We start from the raw sequence: 9,212 nt of genomic DNA, 5'->3' as shown, positions 1-9,212 counted from the left end.
AGACTGTCTCAGACGCAGTGCCCACAGCATGCACACTGGCTGCACCCTGCCCAACCAACCCAGGGTATCTTTGGTGTCTCCAAAGTCCAGGACAATTTCTTAGACAGAAAGAGAACTTGATGTGGAGCTTAGCAAAGCATAAAAGTGAAAGGGAAGCCTGGGTAACCTAGAGCCCACATGCCCTCCTGTGTAAGTGGCTGGGCAAAATGACACCGTTAGGAGCAGTAGCTTCTGGCCTGAGTTCGGGAGAACAGTCACCAGGCTCCTTGGTTGTGTTAGCCAGGAAAGCAGATGCTTCCTCTGCTACAGGCTGTTTTAGGGAAGTGGCCAGCAGTGGAAGAAGGGTGGGCTTGGAATCCTCATACAGATGGAAATCCTGCTGTGCCCCTTCTAAATTACTTCTTTGAGTCCCAGTTTCTTCATCTGCTTATGGGGATTAAACCAGGTGACAAAATGTGCAAGTCCTTAGCATGGGCCAACCACATAGATGCTCAGGAAATATTAGTTTATTAGTGGCAGGGGTATGATGGGTTAGCTGTCCAAGCCTTCTCTGTGGTGCCCCCCTCCAGAACCACCAGTGTCCCTGCTGCTCACTCTCTGTGTCTTTCAGAGCTATTGCTAATTAAGACAGGGTGAGACTTATATGTTAAATACTTCTCTAATCATTCCCCAGCTGAGGCTACAGCAAACCTTCGCTTTATATTCCCAGTACATAACTTAAAAACTCAAATAGCAGAACATAAAGTTTATTTTAATCCTAAAATCATTATTGTAAAAATTAAGACAATCGTGTGACCCCTGTTTCTTCAGAGGGAAGACAGTGCCTCACAGACTGCCAGGAGGGCTTGGGGCTTTCTTCCTGGCTTTCATTTTTGCGTTTGGGTTCACATTTCTTCATTCTCTCAGAACCTAGGGCTGAATTTCTAAAAGAAAGAAGAAAAGGAAGTAGAGGAAAAATGAGTTGTTTTCTTTAAAAAGGAAATGGTCCCAACCTATAAATGCCCCCAGTCCTCTGGAATGCCCACACAAACCCCACAATCCCAGCTTGGGAATCTGAACAAAAATAGCACCAGGCCTCTTGGGATAGCCACAAATGTTGTGCTTAGTTGCATACATTTGCATACAGTAAGAAGCACATATGCACAGTGAATTAATGAGGGCTCCCAGTGGTGATTGCAATCAACCCCAATATTACAAGCTGGCCAATGGGAAGCAGGTGGCATGACCACAGGGCAGGGCAGGACAGTGCTGCAAGCCCAGAAGCAGCTACTGCTCTGGGGCCTCCTTGAAATGAGGGCCAGAAACCAGTGTCACAGAAACCTAGTGTTCTCTCTTGATCTCTCTGCCCTCCCAACTTCCTCTTTTCCCCTCCAGCTCCAGCTCCAACTGTCCTCCCTTCTCCCTCCAGATCCAGGGGAGGCCATGGCTCAGTGACTCCCTCCTGAAAGCTCTGAGTTAGGGTGGACCTGAGCCCCCATGCAATCCTCAGGCTGCAGATCGCTCCCCAGTCTGGGAAGCAGGGGCCTGCTGGGCACAGACCCTTTGGCAGTGCCCACCCCTCAAGAGAATCTGCATAGTAGCTACAGTGGAGCAGGCATACAGGAGCATGCCAGCAGCATGGAGACTTGTAAGGAAAAATAAATCTCCAGGAAGGAAGGCAGGGGAGCAGACCTGGGAGTGTGGAGGAATTTGGCCCAGATCCATTACACCTGCCTTTAAAATACACCATTAAAGTTTCATGCTGTTTTCTTTCCATATCTGTGGGACCCTTTGTTCTCTGGTCATTACTGACCAGCCTGGCTCTGGGACAAAGCCAGACAGATTGTTCTAAAGTTTGAATTTCTACTGGCTCTCTGCATCTAATGAGCTGTCACTCAGAACTCTGTCCCAGAAGCCAGGCAGTGCCTGGAGGAAGTAGAATACGACAGCTGGGCCTGAGCCTCCCAGGTTAGAGGGAAGTCTGGGTTGCCTAGACCTCTGGCCCCAAATTCCACACTCAAGGAGCTCTGTGCCCTTAGGCCATTAGTTACCTGGTGTCTGGAGGGCAGAGCCAACCATGGGCAAGGTCTCTAGATCCTATCTAACCCTCAGGCCAGAGCCACACACGAGGCATTGCTACAGCTAGTTTCTTTTTCTTTTTCTTTCTTTCTTTTTTTTTTTTTTTATCCATCCTCTCGCAATGCTTTTTTGTTGTCCTCTACCCTAAATGACTTGCATAAAGCCATGGAGATGATGGATTAGGAACAAAAGAATTTAGGCACAATTAGATTAAATGAAAAATCCCACTAAATTGGGAGTGTATATCTAACAGAGGAAGTGTAGCACACTGGCTAAAAGTATTGGATTTGGAAACAGAGTGTCAGGATTTATTTATTTATTTATTTATTTATTTATTTTTAATAAATCTTTATTGTTCAGATTGTTACAATTGTTCCTCTTTTTCCCCCCATAGCTCCCCTCCACCCAGTTCACACCCCACCCTCTGCCCTTACCTGCACCACTGTCCTCATCCATAGGTGTACGATTTTTGTCCAGTCTCTTCCCGCACCCCCAACACCCCTTACCCCCGAGAATTGTCAGTCTACTCCCTTTCTATGCCCCTGATTCTATTATATTCACCAGATTATTCTGTTCATCAGATTTTTTATTCACTTGATTTTTAGATTCACTTGTTGATAGATATGTATTTGTTGTTCATAATTTTTATCTTTACCTTTTTCTTCTTCTTCCTCTTTCAGCATTTCATATAATACTGGTTTGGTGGTGATGAACTCCTTTAGCTTTTTCTTATCTGTGAAGCTCTTTATCTGCCCTTCACTTCTGAATGATAGCTTTGCTGGGTAGAGTAATCTTGGTTGTAGGTTCTTGCTATTCATCACTTTGAATATTTCTTGCCACTCCCTTCTGATCTGCATAGTTTCTGTTGAGAAATCATCTGACAGTCATATGGGTGCTCCCTTGTAGGTAACTAACTGTTTTTCTCTTGCTGCTTTTAATATTCTCTCTTTGTCTTTTGCTCTTGGCATTTTAATTATGCTGTGTCTTTGTGTGGTCCTCTTTGGATTCCTTTTGTTTGGGGTTCTCTGCACTTCCTGGACTTGTAAGTCTATTTCTTTCACCAGGTGGGGGAAGTTTTCTGTCATTATTTCTTCAAATAGGTTTTCAGTATCTTGCTCTCTCTCTTCTTCTGGCACCCCCATAATTTGGATGTTGGTACGCTTGAAGTTGTCCCAGAGGCTCCTTACACTATCTTCATATTTTTGGATTCTTTTTTCTTTTTTCTTTTCCGGTTGAGTGTTTTTTGCTTCTTTGTATTTCAAATCTTTGACTTGATTCTTGCGTTCCTCTAGTCTGCTGTTAGATCTCTGTATAATATTTTTTATTTCAGTCAGTGTATGCTTAATTTCTAGTTGGTCCTTTTTCATATCCTCGAGGGTCTCGCTAAATTTATTGGCCTTTTCTAGAAAATTCTTGAAAAACCTTATAACCGTGGTTTTGAACTCTATATCCAGTTGTTTGCTTTCCTCCATTTCTGTCATTTGTGACCTCTTTCTTTGTCTCCGCATTTTAGCTGCTTCTCTGAGTTGATAGAGTGGCTTTGTGTGCTAGGTGCCCTATAGGGCCCAGTGGCTCAGCCTCCCCAATTACCTGAGGTGGACACTCTTGGTGCACCCCTTTGTGGGCTGTGTGCAGTCTTGTTGTAGTTAAGCCTTGATTGTTGTTGTTATCACTGGGAGGAATTGACCTCCAGGCCAATTGGCTGTGAGGATCAGCTGTGTCTACGCTGGGAGAACTTCTGTGCTGGAGACACCCTTATGAGACAGGACTTGCAAAAGCCTCTGTGCTCATCTTGCATGGGGCGGAATCTCAGGGCGGAGCAGACAGCATTGGTTTCCCGTCAGCCCTGCCCTAATAGGCCCCTGTCTCAGTGTCCCATGGTAATCGCTGCAAGCACCTCGGAGAGAAAGCCGCCCTCAAGTTCCACCCACTGCCAGACAGTCCAGTTTCTCCCCGAATGAGTCTGGGTCCCCAGAGTCTCGCCCAGAACTGAAGTTCAGTGCAGTCGGGAGCTTTTGTCTCCCTCCCACTTGAGAAAGCCAGCCGCACACTCAGTTGCCAGTCCTCTCCGCGCGCGTGCCTTCATACCTCTGCACTTCACTTCCGCACCTCCTCTGAGTCTCAGTGTGCTTTCCTCTTTCCTTCTAGTTGTAGAATTTCCACTCAGCCAGCCTTCCTGTGGTTCTGGACGATGTCCATTTTGTCTTTTAGTTGTAGTTTTGAAATTGTTGTGTGAGGCAGCAGTTTAGGTGTTTACCTATGCCACCATCTTGGTTTCTCCCCTACAGCTAGTTTCTTTATTCACAAGACTGTACACACTTAGGCCAAGATGGCAGCTGCCAATATGGAATGGTGTGAGAAGAGTCCCCAAACCTCTGGGTTCCCACAGCCTTTCCTGAGACTTGCCGATCCCACCGATATAATCTCTCTTTTGAAGTATCCAGAGGCCCTGTTAAGATGCAGCTGTTGCTAGAAGAAAGCCTTGGAGAAAGGGACTGTAGCTTCCCCTGCTGGAAGTGTTCCAGCTTCTCTGTGGTAATATTCAGCCCAAACCTCCTCCCATGGGTTTTTTCCTTGCTGTGATTTAACAGGAACAGTAAGACAGACCCACACAACATGCCATTTCAAAAGTGTGTTGCCTGTAACCATCCATACAGTATACCTACTTCCTGGCTCAAGCCAACATTGAAAGAGTCCTGTGCTGAATGCCTAGGACAGAGTTGCTCAAACCTTAACCAATCACCTGGAGATCTTATTATAATGTGAACCACACTTTGATTAGCAAGGCTGGAGAGGATTCAAAGACGAAAAAGACAAGGTCCTTGGCCTCACCTTCCTTTCAATCCAGACAACATTGCATGGGAGGTTGAGAAGTGCCATAATAGAGACACAGAAAAAGCACAGCAGAGAGAGGATTTCATTGGTTTTGATCAAAAAGTGCAAGATTTCTGTAGATTTCAAACCTCAAACCACTAGACAGATTTAATATCTAAGAGGATTTGACAAAAGAACGAGCTGGGGAAGGGGTAGAGTTGGGGAGACACAAAAACTCAGAGAAGTGCGGATGAAACCAACATCTATATAATCCAGGCAAATGTGCTACTGGGATTCTCACTTTTTCTATCTCCGTTCTGATGGAAATTGCTGGAAGGAAAGATACCGCCATCTTGGACTGGCCAGTGGAGATGTTTTCTCATAAGCAAAGAAGGCCCATGATCAGCTGTGGGGAACCTCTGAGAAATAGCTAGAAGAAGTGCATCAGAGGCAGGCGCAGGAGGACCCAGATGTGGGCCCTTCTTATAAAGGGAGAATGAAGCAAAGTGTACCAAGCAGCCAGAAGGAGTATAACTCTCTGTGGGTTAATCTTGAGTTCTTGTCATTGCTAAGTGGGAGCCCTGCTTGCTTCTTTTGAATCAGGCCTGCTTTGTAGAGGTACAGATTTCAGTACAACCTTACATCTAACACCAGCCCTAAGTACCAAGGCTGATCAATGTCAGGCTTGTCACTCAGGGCAGGAACCTCACACAATCATGAGATTTTAGAGCTGGAAGTTTCTTCTTTGGGCCCAACACCTTCTCTTTAAGGTAAAAAAAAATTACAACAAACTCAAACCGGGGCCCAGTGCTCTCTGGAACAGCCCACCGTGCCTCCCTTTTCCTGGAGCTAAGATCCCACATGGATGAACAGCTCCATAGTCCTCAGAGAATCCTGCCTGTGCTCAGCAAGGCATGAGGAACAAAGAGAAGAGAGGCATATCCTCTCCCAGGGTGGAGGGGCGAAGGCGAGGAGGGCTGGTTTGTCAGCTTTGGAGCATCTTCAGAAACTAGAAGGTAGGACTCTGTGTCTGGTGATTCAGTCCCAAGTAGTAGAACCACAAGGAGGTCCCACCCTTGGCTGCTGAAAACAGTGGAAGTTAACCTGGATTTAACCCCCTGGCATGATGGAGGGCCAGTAGGAGTGGGGCCCAGTGGGTACCTAGCACCCGTAGAGTTAGAAAGGCTGTGTGTCCAGTTAGCCTAGATAGTCCCAGCATATAATGTTATCCAAGAATAATTATTAAACGTTCCTCCTTTTACTACCCATCACTACTATTGTTTTACACAATTACTCCTATAGTCACTCTGGCATAGCTGCCAGTCACTGACTGCAAAGGCTGAGGGATGGGGGCTGAGCCCTGCCTGCCCGCATGGAGTCTTCCTTCCCTGCTGCTGCTCCACTCTGATGGTTCTAGATGCACCCCCACGATCCAGCACAGGAAAGAGTAGGGGCCTGGGATCAGGATGGTGGGGAGCTTAGGAGGCTCAGCCTGACCTTGGGGCAGCTCTGGAAGGATAGAGAGGGGGCCAGGAAGCACACTGGGGCTGACCCAAGATGGGAGATGGCCTTTGACTGCAGCAAGCCCCAGCCAGGGTGGCCTTAAAGCTGACTCAAAGTCCCTCACTCGAGAGGAGCAGGGCTTAGGACAGTGCACACACTTCCTGGATATTTGCACCATGATGTTAGACTTTTCCCCCCTGGGAAGGGAGGAGGGATTCCAGGGAGACAACAGAAATGAGGAAGTCAGGATACTAAGCCAAGACAAGGTAATAAATTGCAATTAAAACTACAATCACACTATTCATCAACTACTTATAACATTACTGGATATTTTCTTATACCCAGGGACTGGCTCTAGTACAGTTCAGCTATAGGCCTGTGAGGAGGTCACACTCCAAGGTCACACTTCAGGGCCTTTGCCTCTGAAGAAGCACATTTTCCTCCTCCCATGGCAACTGACTGGGACCCCAACTCAACTCCTCCCTCCCCCCACTATCACATTCTGTTCCCCAAGGTGGGAGGCAAACTTCATCCAACCCCCAGTGTTCCTGGGATTCAAGCGTCCAAAGGATCCATGGGTCTCAGGGAGGGCCCATACTACAGCAGATCTGGTGCAGCTGGAGCTAAGGGGATTTGTGCTGGGTGAGGCCTGGCGCTGGTGCCTCTGCTCAGCTGAAGGGTCCTTCATTTAGCTCTTGGCAGATAACTAACAAAAGGGCTGGTTGCAGCTAGCAGGCAAGCAACCCGAGGACCCCTGTTCTCCTGAGGACTTGTGGAGCAGAGCCACCATGCTGGGCCTGGCGGGCCTACCCCCAGCAGTCACATAAGAGACAGCCTCTGTCTTGTTGAAGCCATGGTTGTTTCGAGTACCCATTACCCACAGCCAAATCTAATCCTTACTGATATAAGTATGTTAACACGTATTGTTCACACTCCAACTTATTTCCAAAAATAATTTGAGACAACTTATAGTAAACTAGAGGCCTGGTGCATGAAATTCGTGCACTGGCGGGGGGAGGGGGTGGTGTCCCTCAGCCCAGCCTGCACCCTCTCCAATCTGGGACCCCTTGAAGGATATCTGACAGCCTGTTTAGGCCCGATCCCACTGGGCCTAAACGGGCGGTCAGACATCCCTCTCACAATCCAGGGCTGCTGGCTCCCAACCACTCACCTGCCTCTGCCTGATTGTCCCTAACCGCTTCTGCCTGCCAGACTGATCACCCCCTAACCACTCCCCTGCCACCCTGATCAATGCCTAACTGCTCCCCGGCCGGCCCAATTGCCCCTAACGGTCCTCCCCTGCTGGCCTGGTCACCCCTAACTGCCCTCCCCTGCTGGCCTGGTCACCCCTAACTGCCCTCCCCTGCAGGCCTGGGTCCCCCCCCAACTGTCCTGGTCCCTCCCCCCCACAACTGCCCTCCTCTGCTGGCCTGATCACCCCTAACTGCCCTCCCTGCTGGCCTAATTGCCAACAATAGCCCTGCCCTGCAGGCTTGGTCCCCCCCAACTGCCCTCCCCTGCAGGCCTGGCCCCCCCCAACTGCCCTCCCCTGCAGGCCTGGGTCCCCCCCCAACTGTCCTCCCCTGCAGGTCTGGCCCCCCCAACTGCCCTCCCCTGCAGGCCTGGGTCCCCCCCCAACTGTCCTCCCCTGCAGGCCTGGTCCCCCCCCCCCCAACTGCCCTCCCCTGTAGGCCTGGATCCCCCCCCCCCCCGCAACTGCCCTCCCCTGCTGTCCTGGTCCCTTCCCCCTACAACTGCCCTCCTCTGCTGGCCTGATCACCCCTAACTGCCCTCCCTGCTGGCCTAATTGCCCACAACAGCCCTCCCCTGCAGGCTTGGTCCCCCCCAACTGCCCTCCCCTGCAGGCCTGGGTCCCCCCCCAACTGCCCTCCCCTGCAGGCCTGGTCTCCCCCAACTGCCCTCCCCTGCAGGCCTGGGTCTCCCCCAACTGCCTTCCTCTGCCAGCGTGGTCACCCCTAACTGCCCTACCCAGCAGGCCTGGTCCCCCCCAACTGCCCTCCTCTGCCGGCCCGGTCACCCCTAACTGCCCTCCCTGCTTGCCTGATTGCACACAACGCCCTCCTCTGCTGGCCTGGTCACCCCTAACTGGCCACAACTGCCCTCCCCTGCTGGCCATCTTGTGGTGGCCATCCTGTGTCCACATGGGGGCAGCCATCATTGACCACATGGGGGCGGCCATCTTGTGTATTGGAGTGGTGGTTAATTTGCATATTACTCTTTTGTTAGATAGGATAACAACGAAATGATAGAATCATGCAAACAGGGATAAATGAATAAAAGGCATATAAAAAATGGGGTGACAGTTTTTCCAGAAAATGTGCGTTAAGGGTAATTATTGTAACTGCAGGCAACATTTCACATCTAACTTCCTGGCAGCCAAGTGAAGTAAAGGATATCTGGTGACTTAACATATCTCTCTTTATCAGTGACCTGGGACAAGACTGTCATCTTATTTGTGCCCCCATTGCCCAGTAGCACCTGGCATGGGATAGTAAATTCCCCAAAAGGATTTGTTGACTGAGTGCCTGACTGAATAAAGGAGTGGGAGTTGAGTTGTGCTCTCAATTTTAGCCCCAATATGCTGTGCAACTTTGGGCAAATAATTTATCTGAACCTTGGTTCTGAGTCTGTCACTTGAGGAGTTGTACTAGAAGATCTGCGAGACCTCTTCTCATTCTGACATTTGGTGATTTTTAACTTCCTCCACCTCTGGAGTTATTTCTCTGAATTGGGACATTAGCTATCCAAATCCTCTGTTCAAATACACATACACCACATGAGGAAGTTAGCATAATAAAAAATCCATCAGCATCACG

Source organism: Plecotus auritus (assembly GCF_963455305.1).
Source record: "Plecotus auritus genome assembly, chromosome: 1".
In the NCBI taxonomy this organism is placed as follows: domain Eukaryota; kingdom Metazoa; phylum Chordata; class Mammalia; order Chiroptera; family Vespertilionidae; genus Plecotus; species Plecotus auritus.
This window is presented reverse-complemented; position numbering follows the sequence as displayed.